Source organism: Dendrobates tinctorius, unplaced genomic scaffold (assembly GCF_039654945.1).
Source record: "Dendrobates tinctorius isolate UK_male_01 unplaced genomic scaffold, ASM3965494v1 ptg000028l, whole genome shotgun sequence".
Taxonomy (NCBI): Eukaryota; Metazoa; Chordata; class Amphibia; order Anura; family Dendrobatidae; genus Dendrobates; species Dendrobates tinctorius.
In genome coordinates this window covers 83589623-83614764 of record NW_027361696.1, presented here as the reverse complement: position 1 = coordinate 83614764, position 25142 = coordinate 83589623, and the positions used below count along the sequence as shown (strand labels likewise).

Here is a 25142-nt window from a genome sequence, read left to right as displayed (position 1 = left end):
TTCCAGAAACAAGCAAAGGTGGATGTTACTGAGTAAATCGCAAACTGCCATTGTTGTAACCAGCCCGTTGTAGTGTCCAGCTCATTCTTCTGGAGACATGCACCCATAAATTAGGCAGGCTATCATCGGTACAGAAATTCCAAACTTATGGACTCTAAATGTGGTTTAGGCACACTGCTGCTCAGAAGGGAGAGGGGCCTTTGGATTTGGGAGTGCAGAATTAGCTGGATTTATTTTGGGAGATGAGGAGACATAGTGCTTCTCCAGAGTCTTTGTACTAACAGTAATATCAAAGCCCCCTATATTTCTATTAACAGATAAAGAACTCCGGCACTCAAAATGTATTTTTAAAGTTTATTTTCCTTTTGGCAAAATGAATTAAAAAAGTGCAGACACAAATTCTCAACGTTTCGGCTAGCAAGCCTTTTGCAAGAGATGTCTGTCTCTGTAAAGTATAACAGAACTGGTTTCAGAACAAATAAATATAAATGTAACTCAAATTGTCTTCATACTGCACTTAATAAATCATATATTGCAAACATCAGACCAATGAAGGTGTCACAATCCATGTTTGGATCTGTGGCAGATCTGGGCTCACATATAACCTTTTTTTTCCTTCAAGCCTCTGGCTTAATGTTAGTTTTTGCCCCCGGTTGGCCGCCAGTATTATTACAACCTTAGTTGCTGCTAATGGGTTTTGCCTCCGGTGGCCACTGGGGTTACTACACGTTAAATTAGCCAGCAGGTGTTAAGCCTCCCCTCCTTCCTATAAAAGGGTGTCAGGTGCTCTGGATCACTGTTGGTGATACAGGTCATTTCCTAACCAACCTTGGAGGAGAGAGGAGCTATTGGGAGCAGTGCTTTGTAGCTCATCCAGAGCTTTGGTGTTTCAGCTGTTCAGTTGGAAGCTGTATCCGGGTGCCGTATTCTGTTACCTCAGGAGCATTGGCAACTGAGAAAGCTAAGTTGTTTGTTTTCCCTGTTCGTTATTTTCCCTAATATTATATTAGTAGAGCTGTGGGACCAGTGTCCGCACCAGCCAGTTCCCTAGTAATTGATAGGTGCAGGGCTAGTGAGGGATTCAGGTATCCTGGTCGGAGACAGGTGAAGAGCCTGTATAGGGAACGTGAGGGGTGTTCAGGGGCACAGCCTCAGGAGAGTGCAAGAGGTGTCCACGTCCCCATTCCCTATTGTAGGGCCCACTGTTGTAGCTGTGTCCTCGGTGTTTCCTTGTTTGTCTTGTCATTCTAGTTACCAACCTGCTGGTCGCGTCACACAGGACAAGTCACTACGTGACAAAAGGATTATTATTGTTACAAGAGCATACACCAAATAATGGATACTACAAAGATCGCCCTTTAAGTTGAACAGACTAAGATACAGCATTACTATATAGTGTAAATGCCACTTAAGAAAATACCATATGTAAGCCATAAGTACATGGACAAAAGGGGAAAAAAATGTTTTTATATTTTATATACTTTACTAATGTGAAGAGTCCTCTTAGGGATTAGTGGTAAGAGTCACACTGAAATTAAACAGAAAAAGAAAATGTAATATATCATGCGCTAGGAACAAGAAAAGCAGGTTATGTAACAGCGCCTGAAAATAATATAGCAAGAATGAAGATAAGTACCTGTATGAAGAAATCCAGGTACATGACGCCAGGCATGTGTCCCCCGGGTGAGGTGATGCAAGTGAAGCCGTCAGATTACAAGACAGGAATGTCCAAGTGCCATGAATCAAATACACGGGCTTTTTATGTGCCCCGTGTGTCACGTCTAAAGAGAACTTCCGGGTTGCCCCTTACCGAGGTGAGACCGTGGTGCGCATGCGCGGGCCGAGAAGGAGCGGAAAAAGCCGAGTGGAACCGAAAATAATATACTGAAAGCGCGCACATGTCCTGGGCAGTGAAGGAAGGTTACATGCTACTTCAGGTCCACACCTGCATACTAATAGAAAGAGAAAAAATCTTAATTAGGCATGATTTGTATAATTGTGAGACACCACTTAGAAATCTTGAGTAATGTGAAAAATACCAGCGTTATGTAAACAATAAAAAGGAGGGAATGGCGCAGAAATACAGATACAACAATGCTTAATATATTATATGCACATAGATGGAAAATAGAAATATATAAAATTTATAATAAAGAACCAGCATTTACAGCTTATGAATTTCTTAAACAAATAAATTTTGTTCTGCAACATATAAACCTATATCAAAATAGGAAAAATAAAACCTAGTAAATATGCAAATTACCTCTTAAAGCATACATAATGGTAGTTCCATAATAGAGCATGATGGTAAATATTAATGGTATTAATATAGTACCCAATATCAGGATAAAATATATAGAGAGTGTCCTATAGACACTCTAATAAGAAAGTTGATATCTTCTATTGAGACTTAACAGGGTAAGGGTTTGAAGTGTATGAATCCAGAATGCCTCACGTTCTTTCAATTTTTAGGTTCTGTCACCCCCTCTTCTTGATACCGGAACATGATCAATAATTTGATATTTAAGTTGAGCAATATCATGACTGCTCTGTTGAAAATGTGCCGGAATGGGAAGAATTGTACGTCCACATCTGATAGTGGACTTATGTTGGGAGATGCGGTCCAAGATATGTTGAGTAGTCTCACCAACATAGCCGAGACCGCAAGGACACTTGATTAAATATACAACATAAGTGGAATCGCACTTAAAATGTCCCTCAATGGGGAACCTACGTCCTGAATGTGGCTGGGTAAAAGAATCCCCCTTACTAACGTTAGAACACTGTAGACATCCTAGACAAGGAAAAGTCCCATTGCAGGGAGTAGCATGAAATCTTTGTCTAAAACCTTCATTGGATGGGCCTACATCGGCTCTAACCAGATAATTCTTGACATTGGGACATCTCTTGTTGCAAATCATGGGTCTCAAGCTAAATTCTGGAACATGAGGATAAAGCACTCTGGAGGATGCCCCAATGTCTCAATATACACTGGTTAATGCAATAATAAAAGGGATGAAAGGTTCTGACGAAAGGTAACTGAGATGTATTGGGATGTTTCTCAGATGCTCTTTGTTCCTGAATCTTATTGTCCAGTATACAAGTAGGGTACCCCCTATTGCAGAACATAATGTCCATCGCTTGATGGATATGATATGACAAATGTTGGGGTTAGAAACTATTCTATCAATTCTGTGATGTTGGGACTTAGGCAGTGCCTTTTTAATGTGTAGCGGGTGACAACTTGAATATGTTAGTAGACTATTTTTGACCATGGACTTGACATATAAGTCTGTCTCAATGTTGCCATCCTCTTGGACTATAACCTTAGTGTCCAGAAAACTGATCGAATGATAATCATGATGAATAGAAAATGTATGTCCAGAGACATAAGAATTCAAATCATTATAGAAAAGAAGTAAGATTTCTTCATCCCCTGTCCAAGTGAAAAAAATATAGTCTATAAAACGTTTCCAATAGATGATATGTGAACTAAAACTAGGATGGGAATAGACGTACGTAGTTTCAAATGCCCCCATGAATATGTTGGCCTAGGGGGGTGCCACATTAGATCCTATGGCGGTGCCTCTTTTTTGCAAGAAAAACTGATTCTCAAAAAGGAAAAAAATTTTCGTGAGAATCAAAGTAAGAAGATCTTTACAAAAATTTATTTGGTCAACAGAAAAATTGGTATGGTTTGAAAGGAACGTGATAACCGATTCTAAGTCCTCTTGGTGTCCTATGCTGGTATAAAGACTATTCACGCCCATCGTGAAGCTAAGGGGGACAAAATAGAGTTGGTTGAGGCGACAATCGGTCTCCCTTGAGGTTTTGATAAATCTTTATGTATTTTTGGAATGATATAAAATACCGGAATTACAGGATGTAAATTGATCAAAAAATCCCACAGTGTTACAGTTTCTATTGTTCCCAACTGACTGTAATGAGTTAGGAGATTTTTGATCTGTCTTGCTATTTCAAACATAGGGCTATGAGCTATAGGCAAATATGTATAGAGTCACCTTGTTGTGATCTTATTTCCACCATTTAATAAGCTCGTTCTAATACTATAATCGAACCTCCTTTATCTGCAGGTTGTATTATGAGTTCTTTTTTAGCCTTCAGTGACAGTAAAGATCTATGCTGATCTACAGTGAGATTATGTATAATTTGCAATTGACCCCTCTCTATAGTCTCTAAGGTAGCTTTGACATCTCTCTGAACTAAGTCAATATATGTCTCTACAGGGTGATACATCCGTGGTGGTGGAAGAGGGCTCGAACCTGCAGATTCAGAGCACTTGAGGAAAAACAATTCAATGGAGGTTCCTTTATGATACCATTACCTGATGGTTGGTTAGAGAAATTGGCTTTCAATCTTAAAGTTCTAAAGAATTGATTTAACTCCTGATCGAGGAGAAAAGTGTTGAAACTGCTTACAGGGCAAAAAGTTAATCCATTTTGCATTTCGGATGGAGAAAGGCACCATGACAAGATGTTATAGACAATGTTGGAAGTTTCCATACCTGTGATCGAGTTGTCATCTTGTGTTGATCCGCAACGGTTCCGCCCCCCATCCTCCATGTCTTCCTCGACAGCTTCACTTGCATTACCCCACCTGGGGGACCCATACCCAGCGTCACATACCTGGATTTCTTCATATAGGTACTTATCTTCCTTCTTGCTATATTATTTTCAGGCGCTGTTATGTGGGAGGAACGGGCCCCTCCGAGTGTCCGGGCCGGAACCAAAGGAGCCGTCATCCGGGTTCCAGGGGAAACTGTTCCCGGGGAACAGAATTCAGGGATGGACCGTCCTGACAGACAGATGGGCTGGGGGAGGGGCCAGTATAAAGGGGGTGGGGAATTCCCCAGACGATGAGTCAGCAGACCGGGACAGAGACTGCCGGAGAGCGTGGGAGCGACGGGAAGCTAGAGCGACTTACCAGTGTGAGATAGGATGCTCACTGAGGACTCCAGAGGGACGGTGTCAGGGCGATCGTCCAATACTTGCTGCCCTGCTCCAGCCCACAGCCTCTGCCGTCTCCTCTCAGCCTGCGGCTGTAGGCTACCCGCGGTCACCCGCGGCCACTGCCGCCTCTCCTCAGCCTGTTCCCCGCATCCCGCAGCCGCCCCGTTCTCGCCTGTGGCAAGTACCATGCCGTCGGCGGCCACCACCGTCCCGCTCCGACCCGCAGCAGGGGCCGGGCCTCTGCTGACCGTAGACTCCCCGTCGCTGCCGTTAGCTGCGCAGGTGGCCCGTCATCCGCCACCGCACATCGCTGCTGCGGGCCCCAGTCCGGGGCTTGTGGCCCACCTGTCCAAGGACTTTGCCGGGCCCTGTGGGGCTCCAGTGTCGCCAGCTCGCCGGAGGGCGCGAAGACTCCATCAACGCCTCAGCAACTGGGCCCAGAAACTACTACGCCGAAAGACCACCAACCCGAACGGTGAGGGACGTCTGGACAGCAGCTAAGTTGACTTTTCCATTAAGGACCCATAGTCGGCCAAACCGCGGCCCTATAGTGACCGGCTATTGCAGGAAGTAGTCGTGTTCTACTGATCGGTGTTTGCTTGTCTAGAGCCCCTGCGAGGGCAACACGTGTAACCCGCTTTTTGTGTTCAAGCCAAGACTGAGGAAAGCTCTCCCAGTCTTATAGAAGATATTTTAGAAAGCACCAGGTTGTCTTGCAACTCATCACTGCATCCTGCGTACCTGCTAGCACCACAGTTACATAGCCGGCTTTTCTTGTTCCTAGCACATGATATATTACATTTTCTTTTTCTGTTTAATTTCAGTGTGACTCTTACCACTAATTCCTAAGAGGACTCTTCACATTAATAAAGTATATAAAATATAAAAACATTTTTTTTCCTCTTTTGCCCTTGTAATTATGGTTTAGTTATGGTATTTTAAGTGGCATTAACACTATATAGTAATGCTGTTTCTTAGCCTGTTCAACTTCTTTGTAATATCCATTATTTGGTGTATGCTCTTGTAACAATAATAATCCTTCATCGGTCTGACGTTTGCTATATATGAATTATTAAGTGCAGTCTGAAGATGATTTGAGTTACATTTTTATTTATTTGTTCTGAAACCAGTTCTGTTATACTTTACAGAGACAGACATCTCTTGAAAAAGGTTAGCTAGACGAAACATTGAGAATTTGTGTCCGCATTTTGAGAATTTGTGTCTGCATTTTTTTAATCCATTTTGCCAAAAGGAAAATAAACTTTAAAAATATATTTTGAGTGCAGGAGTTCTTTATCTTATTGTTATATATTTTTTTTTCTCCTGAGCACCGACTTAGTTACAGTGAGCACCACTTACTGTATTTGTAAGTGTTGATTTTCTATTAACAGATGACAGACCTGAGCAAGGAGTTTCTATTTTTGTGGATTGTGTTGAAGCTTTTATTGGGCACATTTTACATAACATTTTCGATCCTATTTATCCGACATTCTAGGCTGAGCACTTACATCGGGGTTTCCTTCTAAATCTCCGAGTGATGTGGCTCAAATGAAACGCCCAAAGGATCCACTTACTATAATGAGGCAGCAGAGTTACTCTGGACTCTATCTGACCTCTGTTCAGCAGTTTCCTACTTTTCACAGGTGCCCAAAACTGTGGCCAACCACGTTTTTATGCACTCCTATAAAGATGGACATTTTCAGCAGTACCATGTTTATATCCGTATTTTTGATCGCGTTTTATTCCACTTTTTCGTTCACAGGCCAGACAGTGTCCACAGTGCCTCCTGCCTAATTCTAGCAAATCTTCCACCCGGGGTTCAGTCTGAATCAAATATTTCAGAGATTTACCTGGAAACATCGTTGTAAGTGCTCAGCGTAGAGCACAGGGTAAATGTGACCCGAGACTTACTGCAATCTTAGGTAAGCAGAATGAACAAATCAACAGCAGGTAAAGAATTGGCTTTATTTATTTTTATGCCATTCACTGTGCAGTATAAGTAATTAGACTACTTTATTCTTCAGGTCGGTGCAATTACAGTGATACCAGATTTATATTGTGTTTTTATGTTTGGCTGCTGGCACACACTAAAAGATTTGTTTTATTCCAAAAAATAATTTTTGCATCGCCATATTTTGAAAGCTATAATTTTTCCATATTTTGTCTGACAGTCATGTGAGGGCTTGTTTTCTGCAGGACAAGTTGTCATTTTTATCGGTACCATTTTCAGTTACATAACATCTTTTGATAGCTTTCTATTTTTCAGGAATTGTTTTTTAGGGAATTTTTTATGCCGATCCACGTGTGTTAAAAATGATAAGGTGGATTTATTCTTCGGGTCAGTATGATTACTGTAAAACCACATTTATATTTATTTTTCATGTTTTGGCGCTCTTACACAGTAAAAACTTTTTTTATAGAAAAAATATATTTTTGCATCACTTTATTCTCAGAGCTATAGCTTTTTTATTTTTCCACTTATGGAGCTGTTTTGCAGCTTGATTTTTGCAGGACAAGATTACGTTTTCACAGATACCATTTTTATTTATATTCGTCTTTTCAATCGCGTTTTATTCCACTTTTTTTCTTCGGCAATATGATGAAAAAGCATATTTTCTTCCCCGTTTTTTATTTATTTTTTATGATATTGACTGAAGGGTTTAACTAGTTGGACAGTTTTATTGGGCGAGTCGTCAGAGCCGTGGTGATATCAAACGTGTACTTTTTTGCTTTCCTTGGATATTCCTTGGATATCTTTTTGCATTTCTTTCCTGTTTTATACAGTTCAACTACCTTTTCCCGTAGCTCTGTTGATAGTTCTTTTGCTTTCCCCATGACTCACAATCCAGAAACATCAGTGGCTGGATGAAAGATGCAAGTGTCTGACTGGATCCCAGAAACTCACACAGCTTTTATGCATACACACTGATTACAAGCAAACAGGAGGATGTTACCTTTAGTAGCCATTCAAACCCATTTGTGTCAACTTCGGTGCATGTTATCAGGCCAAAATCACCAGGGTATGTGAACTTTTCATCATGGTCATTTGGATGTTTTGGGTTGTCATTATGATTTAAAAAGAGAAAACACAGTAGTTTGACAATAAATTGCTTCACCCAACCACTAACCATGAGTGGAGAAAAAGTTTTGGTGTTATCATTCATATTCTCTGTAAAAAGTCCAAGAAAGCATAAATTCTGCTGGGAAATGAGCACAACTGTATATATATTTTATTATTTTCTGATTATTTTTTTTTAAAAATTTACATTTTTTTACTTTTCTTTTAACTTGTTTACTTTGTTCCACTATGGAACTTTCACTTTCCGCAGCCTGATCACAATTATAGTCCATTGCAATGCACGAGCATTAAAATTAATTATAACTGTCAGTGATGCACTGACACAAGCCCCTGAGTATGTGAGCTGCGCAAGGACTGTGGGGCTTGCCATAGCCTGTTGACCCGGATGTCATCATAACATCATCGGGTCACCAGGCAACAATCGGGCCCCCGTTATGACTTTGCAGGATCTCCGATCGAAGGTTAGAGGGAGCTCCCTCCCTCTGCCTGCCTTCCAAATGCTGCGCTCTTTAGCTATCACAGTATTTAGGAGGTTAAAATGCCAGGAGCAGTGCAGGCACCATTCCAGCACTGAATGCCCTGTGTCAGCTGTCAGAATCAGTTGTCAACCAGCGGAGATCGTGTGCACACAGCTTCTGAGCACACAAAATCACCTGGATGTGCTCAGTACATCTAAGGTCAGTAGCAGAGATCAGAATACAACTAAGAGTACAGAGCAAATACACAACACTTGAGCAAAGCTACAATTGGCAATGATCTGACCATTGTCAGAGTGCTAAATAGCCCTGTAATCATCCAGAATGGATGACACCTGCTGGAGATCCCACAGACTCAGCCATATAGGATGGCTGATCTCTCAGAATACTCACAACTCCGCCTCAGATTGGGCAGTTGAGCATTCACTCACAATTGTGACAGAGCAACAAGGCCTTTCCCCATAGGGCGACAGAGCTGACATTCAAAGGGTCCATAGGACACCGTGAGCGGTGGAATTGTGAGAGTGGAAAGTCAGCTGTCAATCAGCATGACTAATAGTAGAGATGAACAGCAGATTAACCCCTTTGTGACCTGCGCCATACTAGTACAGCACAGGTCACTTCTCGCCCTTTGATATGGGCTCCGGCAGTGAGCCCGCAGCTTTTCCGGCACATGTCAGCTGTTTTGAACAGCTAACATTTGCCTGAAAAAGCCGCGGGTGGAATTGTGATCTACCCATGGCTATTAACCTGTTAAATGATGCTGTCAAACTCTGACAGTGGCATTTAACATGTGCTTCCAGCCATCAGGCAGGAAATCCACCCATTGGTGACCCCCATCACATGATCGCGGGTCACCAATGGGTTGGCATCACAACCAGAGATCTCCTGGAGAACTCTATGGTTGTCACTGCTGGCTTGCTGTGAGCGCTGCCCAGTGGTTAATAATAATTTTTTATATAAAATTGATTTCATTGCATAAAAGCGCCAAAACATAAAAAAGACAAATGAGGTATCACTGTAATCGTACTGACCAGAAGAAGAAAATCGCTTTATCAATTTTATCACACGCGGAATGGTGTAAACGCACCCCCCAAAAGAAATTAATGAAATGCTAGTTTTTGTTCCTTCTGCGTCCCAAAAATCGGAATAAAAAGTGATCAAAAAATGTCACGTGCCCGAAAATGGTAGCAATAAGAACGTCAACTCGTCCCACAAAAAATATGACCTCACATGACTCGGTGGGTCAAAATATTGAAAAATTATAGCTCTCAAAATGTGGCGATGCAAAAACTATTTTTACAATAAAAAGCGTCTTTTAGCGTATGACAGCTGCCAAACATAAAAACCCGCCATAAATAGTAAATCAAACCCCCCTTTATCTCACCCCCTAAGTTAGGGAAAAATAATAAAATTTAAAAAAATGTATTTATTTCCATTTTCAAATTAGAGATAGAGTTAGGGTTAGGGCTAGGGATAGGGCTAGGGTTAGGGCTAGTGTTGGAGTTAGAATAGGGGGGGTTTCCACTGTTTAGGCACATAAGGTGCTCTCCAAATGCAACATGGTGTCTGATCTCAATTCCAGCCAATTCTGTGTTGGAAAAGTCAAACGGTGCTCCTTCCCTTCCAAGCTCTGCCATGCGCCCAAACAGTGTTTTACCCCCATATATGGGGTATCAGCCTACTCAGGACAAATTGCAAAACAACTTTTGGGGTCCAATTTCTCCTGGTACCCTTAGGAAAATAAAAATTGGGGGCAAAAATATCATTTTTGTGGAAAAAAAATATGATTTTTTTATTTTCATGCCCGGGCATTATAAACTTCTGTGAAACACTGGGGGGGGGTTCAAAGTGCTCACCACACATCTAGATAAGTTCCTTGGGGGGTCTAGTTTCCAAAATGGGGTCACTTGTGGGGGGTTTCCACAGTTTAGGTACATCAGGGGCTCTCCAAAGGCAACATGACACCCGCAGACGATTCCATCAAAGTCTGCATTCCAAAACGTCACTACTTCCCTTCCGAACCCCGACGTGTGCCCGTACAGTAGTTTTCTCCCATACATGGGATATCAGCGTACTCAGAACAAATTGGACAACAAGTTTTGTGGTTCAATTTCTCCTGTTACCCTAGGCAAAATAAAAAAATTGGGGACTAAAAAATCATGTTTGTGGAAAAAATATGATTTTTTTTATTTTCACGCCCGGGCGTTATAAACTTCTGTGAAGTCCTTGGGGGTTCAAAATTCTCACCACATATCTAGATAAGTTCCTTGTGGGGTCTAGTTTCCAAAATGGGGTCATTTGTGGGGGGTTTCCACTGTTTAGGCACATCAGGGGCTCTCCAAACGTGACATGGCGTCCGATCTGAATTCCAGCCAATTTTGCATTGAAAAAGTCAAACGGCGCTCCTTCCCTTCTGAGCTCTGCCATGCGCCGATACAGTGGTTTCCCCCCACATATCAGGTATCAGCGTACTCAGGACAAATTTCACAATAATGTTTGCAGTCCAATTTGTCCTGTTACCCTTGGTAAAATAAAAAAATTGGACCTGGAGTAATTTTTTTTGTGAAAAAAAGTTAAATGTTCATTTTTTTTAAACATTCAAAACATTCCTGTGAAGCACCTGAAGGGTTAATAAACTTCTTGAATGTGGTTTTGAGCACCTTGAGGGTTGCAGTTTTTAGAATGGTGTCACTTTTGGGTATTTTCTATCAAATAGACCCCTCAAAGTGACTTCAAATGTGATGTTGTCCGTAAAAATAAAATGGTGTTGCAAAAATAAAAAATCACTGGTCAACTTGTAACCCTTAATTTCCTAACAAAAAAAAATTTGGTTCCAAAATTGTGCTGTTGTAAAGTAAACATGTGGGAAATGCTATTTATTTATTTTTTTTTTTGTGCCGTATCTCTCACCGGGATCCATGGAAGCGTTCCAGAGTTATTACCTCATAAATCGACAGTGGTCAGAATTGTATAAATTGGCCCGGTCAAGAACGTGCAAACCACCCTTGGGGGTAAAGGGGTTAAATCACCCCCCTTTTGCCCCTTTCAATATAAAAAAATCAAACATACACATATTTGGTATCGCCACGTTCAGAATCGCCTGATCTATCAATAAAAAAGATTAACCTGATCGCTAAATGGCGTAGCGAGAAAAAAGTCAAAATGCCAGAATAATTTTTTTTGGTCGCCGTGACATTACATTAAAATGCAATAAAGGGCGATCAAAAGATTGTATCTGCACCAAAATGGTATCAATAAAAACATCAGCTTGGCACGCAAAAAATAAACCCTCACCCAACCCAAGATAACTAAAAATGGAGACGCTACGGGTCTCGGAAAATGGCACAATTTTTTTTTTTAACAGACTTTGGAATTTTTTTCACCACTTAAATAAAAAATAATCTAGACAAGTTTGGTGTCCATGAACTCATAGAAAAATATTCATGATTGAGAGTCCTCAGTAGTTGATACCTTTTAATGGCTAACTGAAAAGATGGTAACACATTGCAAGCTTTCGAGACTACTCAGGTCTCTTCATCAGGCTAGAGTAGTCTCGAAAGCTTGCAATGTGTTACCATCTTTTCAGTTAGCCTTTAAAAGGTATCAACTACTGAGGACTCTCAATCCTGAATATTTTTCTATCCACTGGCTAACACGGTACAAAGATATACATCTTTCCAGCATGAACTCATAATAATCTAGAGAATCATAATGGCAGGTCAGTTTTAGCATTTGGTGAACATGGTAAAAAGAAATTGAAAAACACGTGGAATTAGACTTTTTTTGCAATTTCACCGCACTTGATTGTCAAAGGTATTTACCACATTAACAATCTCTGACAGCAGCATTTAACTTGTGATGACGAGCAGTCCTGCCTATACTACCGCCCGTCGGCGGCTTTCCTGTGAAGTGATTGCGGGTCGTCTCGTTGGGTTGCCATGACAGCCGGGGGTCAGCTGATGACCCCTCTGACTGTCATTACAGAGCTCCTTTGAAACCCTGCCTGTGGCCAGGCTTCAAAGGAGACTGTGATTTCAGATGAAGCATTGCTGCACAAGCAATCGGATGATCTCATCTTCAAGCCCCCTAAGGGGGATAACAAAATCAGTGGAAAGTAAAAATAATAAAAAAAATTAGGAACAAAATAAAATAAAAGTTCAAATCACCCCCAATGAAAATAAAGATATTAAAAACATTAAAAAAATACACATGTGGTATCGTCGTGTTCAGAAAAGTCCGATCTATCAAAATCTAAAAACAATTAACCTGATCGATAAACATTGTAAACGTAAAAAATTCAAGAATGCCAAAATTATGTTTTTTTATCTCCACAATTTCACAAATAATGCTGTAACAAGCGATGAAAAAGTCACATCTATCTCAAAATGATAGTATTAAAAACACTGTCTCATTTAACAAAAAAATAAGCTATCATACAGCTCCATCGGACAAAAAAATAAAAATGTTACGGGTCTCGGAAAATGGCGACACAACTCCAAACATTTTTTTTGCAAATTTCAGATTTTTTTTTTCACCAGTAAAATAATTAAAAAACTTGACATGTTTGGTGTCACCGTAATCGATGTATTGATTTGGAGAATCTTACTGCAAGGTAATTTTATCTACAAAATGTACATCGTAAAAACTATTCCCAAAAAACAAATTGTGTTTTTTTCACAACTTTTTCACAACTTCACAGCACTTGGAATTTTTTCCCCGTTTTTGGGTACACTATGTGGGTAAAACAATGGTGTCTTTCAAAAGTGCAACTTGTCCCGAAAAAACAAGCACTAAAATGGCCATATTGATGGAAAAATACAAACGTTATGGCTCTGGGAAGAAGGGGAGTGAAAGACAAACGCTAAAATGAAAAAAGGCAAGGTCTCAAAGGGGTTAATATTAGTTTGTTGCAATGTGAATCGTATTGTATTTTTCCATTAAATGCACTTAATCCAAAAGGATCTTAATGAAACTTGTTCATTTTTGTAATTGAGCCCTTCTATGTAGATTTAATGATGGTGTATAATTAAATAGGTATTTTTGCATAGAATTTATGGAGGTGATTTCAATACGTATTATGTACATGATTTTTATTATAGTTATATCGTATTTTATAATACTAGCATTGAATTAGCTTTTCCATCTTAGGCTGGTTTCACATTAGCGTTTTTTTGCGCAGCGCATCGTGCATATCCATGCGCCGTGCGCACCTATGTTTAACATGGCGTGCGCGTGGTCTAGTGTTTGCACGCATTCGTATGCATTTTCGTGCGCATGCGTTTTTTTAAGGTGTGCGCCTAGGCGCGCCAGACGCAACCTGTTGCCTTTTTTTGGTCTGTCCAACAGCGTAAAAAAACCGCATGCGCATTCTTGAGCACGGAATGCAACAAAATAACGCATTACAGTCTATGGGAATGCAGGCGTGTGCATGGACATGCGCACGCCTGTGTTAAAACCGCATGCATTTTAAGAGTTAACATGGCTTGAAACTGGTTAAAACGCTTGCGCCTAAAAAACGCAAACGCATGCATAATGCATGATACGGTTTTTTGCATGCGTTTCTATTGCGCACGAAGCACTGTGCTAAAAAACTCTAATGTTAAAGTAGCCTTAGACTAACATTTATGCATTGTACAGCTTGAATTTACTGTAGCTTATCCATGTGTATGTCCTACAGTGACTGGTATTTTTCTATACTGTATGCATTAGATTTAGGTCTCTCGTGACAAATGCTATCTCATTTGTGATTTAGGACAACCAATGCATACATTGGGCTAATTTCACACTAGCGTTCGGCAGAGCTGCGAAGGGCTGCATAGTTCCTTCGTGAAGCTCCGCCCACTGCTGCACCTCCTCTGTTCAGCTTCATCTGCGTCTGCATGTGGCCTGCGTACCTATCTTTAACATTGGGTACGCAGGCCTTTCGGATGTATGCGGATGCGTCCGCATGAGTAGTTTTGATGCTGCTGCGACCTGCGCCGAATGCAACATGTTGCGTACATCTGCATGGCCTGCAATGTTAAAGATAGGTACCCAGGCCGCATGCAGATGTAGGCAGAGCTGAACGGAGGAGGTGCAGCAGTGGGTGGAGCTTCACAGAGGAATTACGCAGCCCTCCGCAGCTCTTCTGAACGCTAGTGTGAAACTAACCTTAGACAGATGGAACAACCCAGGCCCAGGGACTGACACTGACAGCTTGGGGCCCCTGTACAAGAAATGCATCTTGGCCCCCTTCCTCTTATGGCTTTTATGGCGACAAAGCTACATTACATATTATTATATATATATATATATATATATATAGCCACACAAGCGTTATACACTCACTGGCCACTTTATTAGGTACACCTGTCCAACTGTGTGTCAAGACTTAATTTCTAATCAGCCAATCACATGGCGGCAACTCAGTGCATTTAGGCATGTAGACATGGTCAAGACAATCTCCTGCAATTCAAACCGAGCATCAGTATGGGGAAGAAAGGTGATTTGAGTGCCTTTGAACGTGGCATGATTGTTGGTGCCAGAAGGGCTGGTCTGAGTATTTCAGAAACTGCTGATCTACTGGGATTTTCACGCACAACCATCTCTAGGGTTTACAGAGAATGGTCCGAAAAAGAAAAAAAATCCAGTGAGCGGCAGTTCTGTGGCCGGAAATGCCTTGTTGATGCCAGAGGTCAGAGGAGAATGGGCATACTGGTTCGAGCTGATAGAAAGGCAACAGTGACTCAAATTGCCACCCGTTACAACCAAGGTAGGCAGAAGAGCATCTCTGAACGCACAGTGCGTCGAACTTTGAGGCAGATGGGCTACAGCAGCAGAAGACCACACTGGGTACCACTCCTCTCAGCTAAGAACAGGCATCTGATGGCTACTTTCAGCAGGATAATGCGCCATGTCATAAAGCTCGAATCATCTCAGATTGGTTTCTTGAACATGACAATGAGTTCACTGTACTCAAATGGCCTCCTCAGTCACCAGATCTCAATCCAATAGAGCATCTTTGGGATGTGGTGGAACGGGAGATTCGCATCAGGGATGTGCAGCCGACAAATCTGCGCCAACTGTGTGATGCCATCATGTCAATATGGTCCAAAATCTCTGAGGAATGCTTCCAGCACCTTGTTGAATCTCTGCCACGAAGAATTGAGGCAGTTCTGAAGGCAAAAGGGGGTCCAACCCGTTACTAGCATGGTGTACCTAATAAAGTGGCCAGTGAGTGTATATATTACATAGTTTCCTTTATTATGTATATTGCCGTCCCTTATTAAACAGTGCCCTTTCGTTATGTACAGCACCGTCTCTTGCATATTGGACTATATAGAGCCCTGTTTTTTATTACATACCATCCTGTCTTGTTAGCTGTATAATGCAATGATGGCTGATAAAGCATGGGAAAGCTTTTCTAATGGAGTAGCTGATGATAGACTGGTCGCCTGGTCACCGACTCCTCCATCAGCTGTCATTTTATATCTAAAAAGAGAGGGGACTATGTAATGAAAGGGGGCGCTGTAAATAACAAAATTAACATTAACTAAAATACACTATGTAAGAGAGAGCACTGTACATAACAGCAGAGGAAGCTATATAATAATGGACGGCACCATATATAACTAGAGAGGATGGTATGTAATAAGGTACGGTGTTATACATAATAAAAGAGGAAACTATGTAACTAAGGATGGTGTTATACAGAATTATTGCGTACAATATATACTATCGGACTGTGTTATACATAATAAGTAAGCACACTAAATACTAAGGGATTGTCATAGACATAAGTGAGTACACTATATACTAAGGAACTGTGATATACATAATAAGTGAGTACACTATATACTAAGGGACTGTGTTATATATAAAAAGTGACTACACTATATACTGAAGGATGGGGCTATACATAATAAGCAAGTACACTATATACTAAGGGATTGTGCTATACATAAGTGAGTATACTATATAATAAGGGACTGTGCTATGTATAATAACTGAGTACACTATATACTAAGGGACTGTGTTAGACATAATAAGCGATAATAAAGTCTTCCTCTACCTCCCCCTGTTCCTAAGTCCATTATAAGTCCCCCTTACTCCCATCCCAATTCCCCACACCCTTCATTGTCCTCCTCCCCCCCACATCCCATTATTGTCCTCTCCCCCACCCCATCATTGCCCACTTCACCACCTCTATCATTTCCTTCTCCCCCACCACCCCATTATTGCCCATTCACCACCTCCAACATTGCCTTCTCCCCCACCACCCCATCATTGCCTATTCCACCACCTCCATCATTTCCTCCTCCCCACCACCACATCTTTGTCCTTTCTACTACCACCATCATTGCCCATTTCACCACCTCTATCATTTTCTCCTCCCCCACCACACCCACTATTGCCCTTTCCACCACCACCATCATTTCCTTCTTCCCCACCACCCCCATCATTGCACTTTCCACCACCTCCATCATTGCCTCCTTTCCCACCACTCCCATCATTGTACTTTCCACTACCACCATTATTGCCTTCTCCTCCACCACCCCATCACTGTCCTTTCCACCAACTCCATCATTGCCTTTTCCTCCACCCCATCATTTCCTCCTCCCCCACCATCCCTATTATTGTCCTTTCCACCACTACCATCCTTGCCCATTCCACCACCTACATCATTTCCTCCTCCCCCACCACTTCCATTATTGCCCTTTCCACCACCATCATTGCATTATCCCCATCACTCCATCATTGTTCTTTCCACCACCTCCATCATTGACTTCTCCCCCACCACCCCATCATTGTCCTTTCCACCACCTCCATCATTTCCTCCTCCCCCACCATCCCCATCATTGCCCTGTCCACCACCACCATCATCCTTGCCTATTCCAGCAACTCCATCATTTTCTCCCCCTCCACCACATTACTGCCCTTTCCATCACATCTATCATTGCTTTCTCCCCCACCACCCCATCAATGCCTTCTCCCCATCACCCCAATCACTGCCCTCTCCTCCACCTACACACATACAGACACACACCGCACCATTCACCTCTCTGAACATTTCCCTGCAGTGATATGCACGTACACACCACCACTCATATCTACACACACAACACACAAAAAACACTCACAGCACCTCTCCGCACACTCTCCCGCAGCAACACCATCACCTTCCTCTCTCTGGCTCAGCCAGCTGCTGAATGATGATGTCATCCAGCCATGATGCTGTCTGTGTGAGACAGGAAGTGCAGGCAGAAAGCAGGACAGATCGCTCCAGCTCCGCTGCAATTTTCTCTTGTAGGCAGCAGAGCTGCAGGGATTACTCCCTGAGGGCAATGTGGCCAGGGCCTCCCCGAGAGCCTCAGGGCCAGATAAATAGGCCAGATTGCCCTCATTATTAGCCGCACATGTAGTATGTCTGCCCCTGGAACAACCCCCAAAATGTTGAATCGGTGTGCAAGATGCTCACTGCACCTCAAAGTGAAAAATCTGATGATAGCCACATTGAAAACTGAATCCCCACCAAAATGGTGAATATGGTGGATGTCCATCTAGTTATCTGTTGTACATGCATTTTTACAGTGGGAGTAGAAGTGTTGAGAATGTACTGAAGAAAATATTGAGTGCTCTTTTCTTGAAAAGGGCAAATTGACTTGTTATACCGGTTATTACAGGAGTTTTTTACCCCCTGGCCATTTTATCACATGGTAAAGGCATGGCGGATACTATACACTGGAGTAAAGGAACAGATGTTATACACTCAGGGGCGTTGGGGCTGATGTAAAAACCTGTATGATCCTGATACTATGATGAGCCTTATTTTAGCTCAGTTCACACCCATTCTCTGGTAACCCACCTGACAGCTGCAACCTGTACAGACTAGTGTGAAATTTCAATAGCAGCAAAAGGGAAAATAAAAAGCTGTCAGTCACTCTAGGGGAGAGGAGATTGAGTTTCGAGGAGTTGTCCACTACAGTACAACCCCTTTATACAGCTAAACTGTCCATCCTAAAACATAAATTCATATACTCACTTCCCAGACCAGTGCCGTTCCTCTATCGTCAGCGTTGTTTCTCCTGTTGGTCACTTGAGAAAGTTACATCACATGACTGCTGCAGCCAATGGGAAGTCTGCACTGACAGGATAATAAAGGCAGAAGCTAATCAGATTGGCTGCAGCGGTCTTGCTACAAAATATTATTTGACCGCTGGAAGACATAGCTCCAACATTGGAGGAATGGCACTAGTTTGGATGTTAAGAAGAGGTTGTCCGCTACTGGAAATTTGAACGTTATCAATAAAAGATTGTATAGTCAATATGACATGGATTTTCACTATAAGTACACCTGCCTCTTTAGGTCTAGGGTCTATTTAGTAATGTATGCTGTTTGTCTTGTGAAATATTGTGAGATCTGCTTCAAATATAGGTGAATATGTCACCTAATTTATCCTACTGTATCTACAGTATATCTTTAATATGTTCATATAGGTTATTGATGGATGAAAAAAGTGATGCCTGTATGTTGCACATCTGATGCTTTGCTGTTGACAAATCATCTTTTATTAGTTTGTGCTAATTGCCTATTCCAGGCTATGGGCAGGATATTGTCTGAAAGAATGTGTGGCCTTTGCACTTTAATAGCATATTCTCATCTCTCATCTCCCGTCCGTCTTACTCAGTCCTTGTGATGTCCGGCGCTTGAGAAAAAAGCTCTCGTTTGTGCCTAAGGCTGTGTGCAGACGCTGCAGAATCCACTGCGGATTAATCCGCACGGATTTTGCAAAAACCGCAGATAAACCGGAGGTCAAAAGACCTGCGGATTATCTGCGGTTTTGCCTGCGGTTTGGTCCTGCGGATTCACCATCTCCACAATGGTGGAGATAGGAACCCGTTGCGGATTCCGCAGAAAGAATTGACATGTCAATTCTTTCTGCGGCTTCAAAACCGCAGCAAATCCGCGCGGATTTTTCCGCAACGTATACACAGTGGGTTTTTTTTACCATTCATTTGAATGGTACTGTACACCACAGCTAAAACTGCTGCGGGTCCGCAGTGGCCAAAACCGCTGCGGAATCGCAGCGGAATCCGCAGCGTGTGCACATACCCTAAGGCCGGAGTCACACTGGCGAGGAATACGGGCGAGTGAGAGGCGCTAAAGCACGCATTAGACACGGACCAATGATTCTCTATGGGGTCCCTCACACCAGCCGTATATTTCTCATCCGTATTCTAGGCTCCGTGCCAATCGCAGCATGCTGTAGTACGCCAATGCAAGTCTATGGGTGTGCATAAAATACGGATTATACACAGACCACACATGTGACTTGCGAGAAATACGCACCAGGTGTCTTTTAGCAAAGCCGGCAATTCAGTGCGCTATACAGTAAACTCACACTGACAGGTTTAATAAAGAAACAAAAGAATAAATATATACACATAGAATACATATATATATATATATATATGCATTCTATGAGTCTAAATCTATTCTTTGGTTTCTGTTATAAAACCTGTCATAGGGCTCCATTATATGTCCATTTTGCAAGGTGACGAGAAAATCTCGCCATACGGATGCCATGCGGATTACATACGGCCGCTCACATGCGCAAAATACGCGACCACACCTTGCTTACGGATGACATATGGAGCACTGTTTAGGGGCCATTCATCCGTATTACGCCTGTAAAATACTGACCGTATTTTGCGTCGGTTAGTGTGACCCCGGCCTAACAGTTCTCTTCTTTCTTTCGCAGAGTTCTGCACATTCTATGGTCATACACTTCTAGAGCCTCCTGCGGAACACTGCAGAGGAAACGTTTTGCAGCTCTATGATTGTGGTCTACACCATTGTAGTGGTGGAGAACATTTTTCCTGACCAGGGCCATTTAGATATTTATACCATCATTTGGAGGCCGTAGAAAATTATCAGATTGAAAATTAGCCTTCTATATATGGTCAAACTATTAACTCACCACTAATGTGATGGCTGGAAACATTTCTCTTTTGTGAGTCATGTGATGATAGGTGGTAGTGATGATGTTGCTACTCACAACTGCTTTTCCAGGTTTGCGTCGATCTGGAGGGCAGTTGCCTCATTGTAATAGGTTTGTCTCTGCAGTAGGTTGTTCCGAACACAAATGTATGTTTCACTGCATATCTCCTCAAAGTGGAAAATTCATCACTGCTCACATTACATTTACAGAGCTCAAATAATGGTAGGAATGCAGTATACATCACATAGGAGACACCAAGACTGCTGTATAAACATCACATAGGATACCCTGAGACTGCTGAAAATATATCACATAAGAGGCATGGATTGCTGTAAATACATCATAATGTAACACCAGGATTGATTAACTTACATTACATAGAAGACACTGGGACTGGTGCATATATATATATATCAGACACTGGCACTGGCGCATATGCAGTATATAGAAATCGCTGGGGCTGACTCCCATACAACACATGAGACATTGGGACTGCTGTACATGCACTACATAGGAGACGCTGGGATTACTGTATATACATCATATAGGAGACACTGGGTCTTGTATATATGCATGACATAGGATACACTGAGGCTGGTACATATACATCACATAGTAGGCACTGCAACTGCTGATGTCAGAGGGTATAAGGAGGTATTAAAGGGATCAGTAATATGGGGCAACATGTCGGAGCATTGGGGTCCCCGGAAATCTGTCCATTGGCTAAAGGATAGGGCATTGAGGACCATAGCTGGCGTAAGGGTCAGAGGTTGACCACCCCTTTATCTACAGGGTTCAGTGTATGCATATGTAATGTTTTTCTTTAGTAGATGCTCATGGCTTTTGTGCCTGTATAACCTGGAATGAGGCAAATACATTAACATGACTGTGTCACACGATTCATGCCCTCTCAGGTATTCCAGCTACCAGAATAAAAATAGTATTTTACTCTTCGCCACGACAGCACCCACTTGGAGAGAGGGATCCGCCCATAGGAACAGGAAAAGAGGGCGGTCCACCTCTCCTCCTCAGTTGTTTTCCTGTTCCTATGGAAAACTGCAGGATACTTCTAGGGACATACCTGGGCCAAGGAACTGCCTGTGTAGTCTCTGTGGGAACGGCAGGGGTTCCGCTCCAGAAGCAGTGACGGGGGGAGTGCTGTTATCCGGCTCCCTCCTCAACTGAAAAGCTGCAGCAGAGCGAGCAGAAACACCGGGTCCGGGTGAGGTCGGCCCGGGGTTCCCCTGCATATTTGCACGACACCGGGATCTGAGAAAGGACCATCCCGGTCCGTGTGGGAGCGTGGAACCGGAGAGAACTGATACAGCCTCCGGTGTTCCTAAGGCTTCAGCGTCCAGATGGAGGACGCACAGGCAGCGCCGGTACCGGAAATGGTAAGGGGGAACTTCCTGGTCTCTGGAGGTTCCCCAGCGGCAGTGCGCGCGCGCGGGTCCTGGGAAGCATCGCAAGACCACACACAAGCAGGCGAAGCACTCCCTGCCCCCTTCCTGGCAGAAACTGCAAGAAAAAAAAAAAAAAAGGAAAAGAGCGATGTTCTGCAGCGCGGCCTGGCGGCTGTATACCAGGCCGGGAGCGTGCAAATTAGCCGCGCCTATGGAGGGGGAGGTACCGTTAAAATGGTGGGGCTTATAAAAGACCCTGCTGAAGTGAGGGTGGCGTGCAATATGTCTTCCCCAGGACAGAGCACGCATCCCCCGGCAGGTAATACGGCGACATCCAAGGACCACTCGGGCAGAGGTTCCTCAAACAGAAGCCACGCCAATAAGTCTCCATCTCAGCCTCCTGATCCAGTACCTACAGCTTATCTGGGTGAGTGGACGACTCTCTGCCTATCAAGCTGATAAATACCTCTCTCTTTCTTCATCTCTCCCTTTTCTCCTGTTCGCTACTTCACCTCCCTCAGGCTAAGAAAAAAGAAAAATCAAAAAATAAAGAATGTGCCATTTGCACACACCCCCTACTGGACTCTTATGACAAAAGGCTATGTAAAAAATGCATTAATGAAACTGCAAAACAGGCGTCAACATCAGCTACAGACATAAGGGCCATAATAAGGGAAAAGTTATTGTCCCTAAACCAGTCTAGTAGTAAACCCATAAATACTAAGACTAAGAAACCGACAGCGGTCAGCTTAGACTCTGACGAGGACGAAGCGGTGATCTCTGATAGCTCCAACGCATCTACATCATCATCCTCCTCAGATATGGAGGGACGTTCGTGTTTTCCCTTGGAGAACATGGACAGCTTAGTTAAGTCTGTTAGAAATACCATGGGGTGCACAGAGACAATGAAGCCGCAAACAACACAAGAAATTATGTTTGCAGGACTAACGGATAGAAAGAGGAGAGCCTTTCCTGTTATACCAGCCATAAAAGCCCTGGTTAAGAAAGAATGGGAGAAGCAGGACCAGAGAGGTTATCTCCCCTCGGCCTCAAAAAGAAGGTACCCCTTCAGTGACGAGGAGTTGTTAACATGGTCTAAGGTCCCGAAAGTGGACGCTGCGGTCGACTCTACCTCAAAACAATCAGCCCTACCGGTAGAAGACGCAGGCGTACTAAAAGATCCACTTGACCGTAAAGCCGATGCCTCACTGAAAAGGGCATGGGAGGCAGCTACGGGCACATTTAAGCCAGCAATAGCAAGTACTTGCACGGCTCATTCTATGTTGGTCTGGATTGATCAACTAGACCAGCAAATAGACCAAAAGACCTCCAGAGATAAATTGTGAGCCGCTATTCCCTTGATTCATGGCGCGGCTGCATTTGTAGCAGATGCTTCTGCTGACTCATTACGCTTGGCAGCCAGGACAGCAGGCTTACTTAATAATGCCAGGCGTAGTCTGTGGCTTAAAAACTGGAGAGGCAATACCCAATCCAAGGCAAAGCTCTGTGCTAGAGGTGAGCAAAACAGGTCGGTCAGATTCAAAAGTCGCCGACTTTCGCCAAAGTCGGGTTTCATGAAACGAAACCAGACCACAGTGTGAAGTCGGCCATGCGGTCGGCAACCCAAGCGCCAAAGTCGGGTTTCGCCAAATGCTTGCATGTGACTTTTTTCAGCCAATGAGAGAAGCGGAGGGTAGCGTAGCGGGAGTGTAGCTGGAGAGAGAGAGAGAGAGAGGGGGAGAGGGAGAGGGAGGAGAGAGAGAAGAGAGAGAGATTTCGCCGCCTCTAGGGTTAAAATTCATGCCAGGTGTGTTTACAGTCCTCCACTCACTGCCGACTTTTCTCCCCATTGACTTGCATTGGGTTTCATGTTTCACGACTTTTCCCGACTTTTCCCTATAGTCGGCCGATTTCGTTCGACTCGACTTTTGAGAAAGTCGAGAAACCCGACTCGACCCTAAAAAAGGCAAAGTTGCTCATCTCTACACATCTCTACTCTGTGCCATTCCTTGTGAGGGTGAGTTTTTGTTCGGGAAAACCTTAGATGACATCCTCACCAAGGCAAAAGAAAGAAAAAAGTGCTTCCCTAACCCCTCTCTCCCATTTTATAGGAGGACGTTTAGGAGACGACCATTTGGCAGAGGAAGGCCAGCGGAAAATCAAAATCGTTGGGCCACAAAGGAAGACAAGAACAAAGGTGTCATATTTAAGGGATCCTCCTTCCGCAGAGACAGGAACTAAACAACCAGTCCTTCCAGTAGGAGGAAGACTAAAATTTTTCCTCCGAGAATGGGAAAAAATCACAGCCAACTCTTGGGTCCTGGACATTGTTAGAAATGGACTAAAGATAGAGTTCCATCACGTCCCCCATAACTCGGTTATCATAACAGCCCTCAATCCAACAGCAGGCCCTGGAAGTTGAGATTCTGAGTTTATTAGACAAAGAAGTACTGGTCCATGTGCCCAAAGGACAGGAAGGGAGAGGATTTTACTCCCCTCTTTTTCAGATACCTAAGCCAGATGGCTCTTTCAGGACAATCATCAACCTGAAAAAGCTAAATACGTTTGTCAAAAACCATCGGTTTAAGATGGAGTCTATTAGATCTACAATTAAACTCCTCTTCCCCAATTGTATAATGGCAGGCTTAGATCTAAAGGATGCTTATTATCATCTTCCCATCCATTACAGGTATCAGAAATACCTCAGAGTGGCGGTCTCCCTCGCTGGCACCATACATCATCTCCAGTTCACAGCCATGCCATTCGGCCTTTCCATCACACCACGAGTCTTTTCAAAGGTGATGCTGGAAGTAATGGCCTTCTTACACCAAAAAGACACCTTGATAATTCCCTATCTGGACGACTTTTTAATAATTGGGAACTCTACTCGACAATGTAATAGACGAGTTTATGATGCAATCTTATCCCTACAGGCTCTAGGATGGATAATAAACTTCAAGAAGTCCAGAGTCGAGCCACAATCAGTCCAGTGCTTCCTAGGTCTCCAATTAGACGCCATAAACCAAAAATGTCTGCTACCACAGGTAAAGATTGCAATGATCAAAACAAAGATCACATTAGCAATGGACAGACCATGTATGTCCTTGAGGAAAGCAATGTCCCTCCTAGGGTCCCTTACTTCCTGCATTCCAGCGGTTCAGTGGGCCCAGTTCCACAGCAGGGAACTGCAACATCAAATTCCCTTAGAGGAAACTCATGTCCGAGGGAAT

The 25142-nt window shown here is 43.0% G+C and overlaps 1 protein-coding gene across 3 annotated transcripts in view; it reads left to right on the top strand.

Annotated features, from left to right (window-relative positions):
• LOC141085602 (galactoside alpha-(1,2)-fucosyltransferase 2-like) overlaps positions 1-25142 on the top strand; it is a 428258-nt gene that overhangs the window by 272097 nt on the left and 131019 nt on the right. For 2 of the 3 annotated variants that reach the window (XM_073571119.1, XM_073571121.1), the window contains one exon: positions 6733-6892. The exons of the other annotated variant lie outside the window; for it this stretch is intronic. The gene's annotated coding sequence lies outside the window, so the exon portion shown is untranslated. The remainder of the gene's footprint in view (positions 1-6732; positions 6893-25142) is intronic. 3 annotated transcript variants of the gene reach the window in all.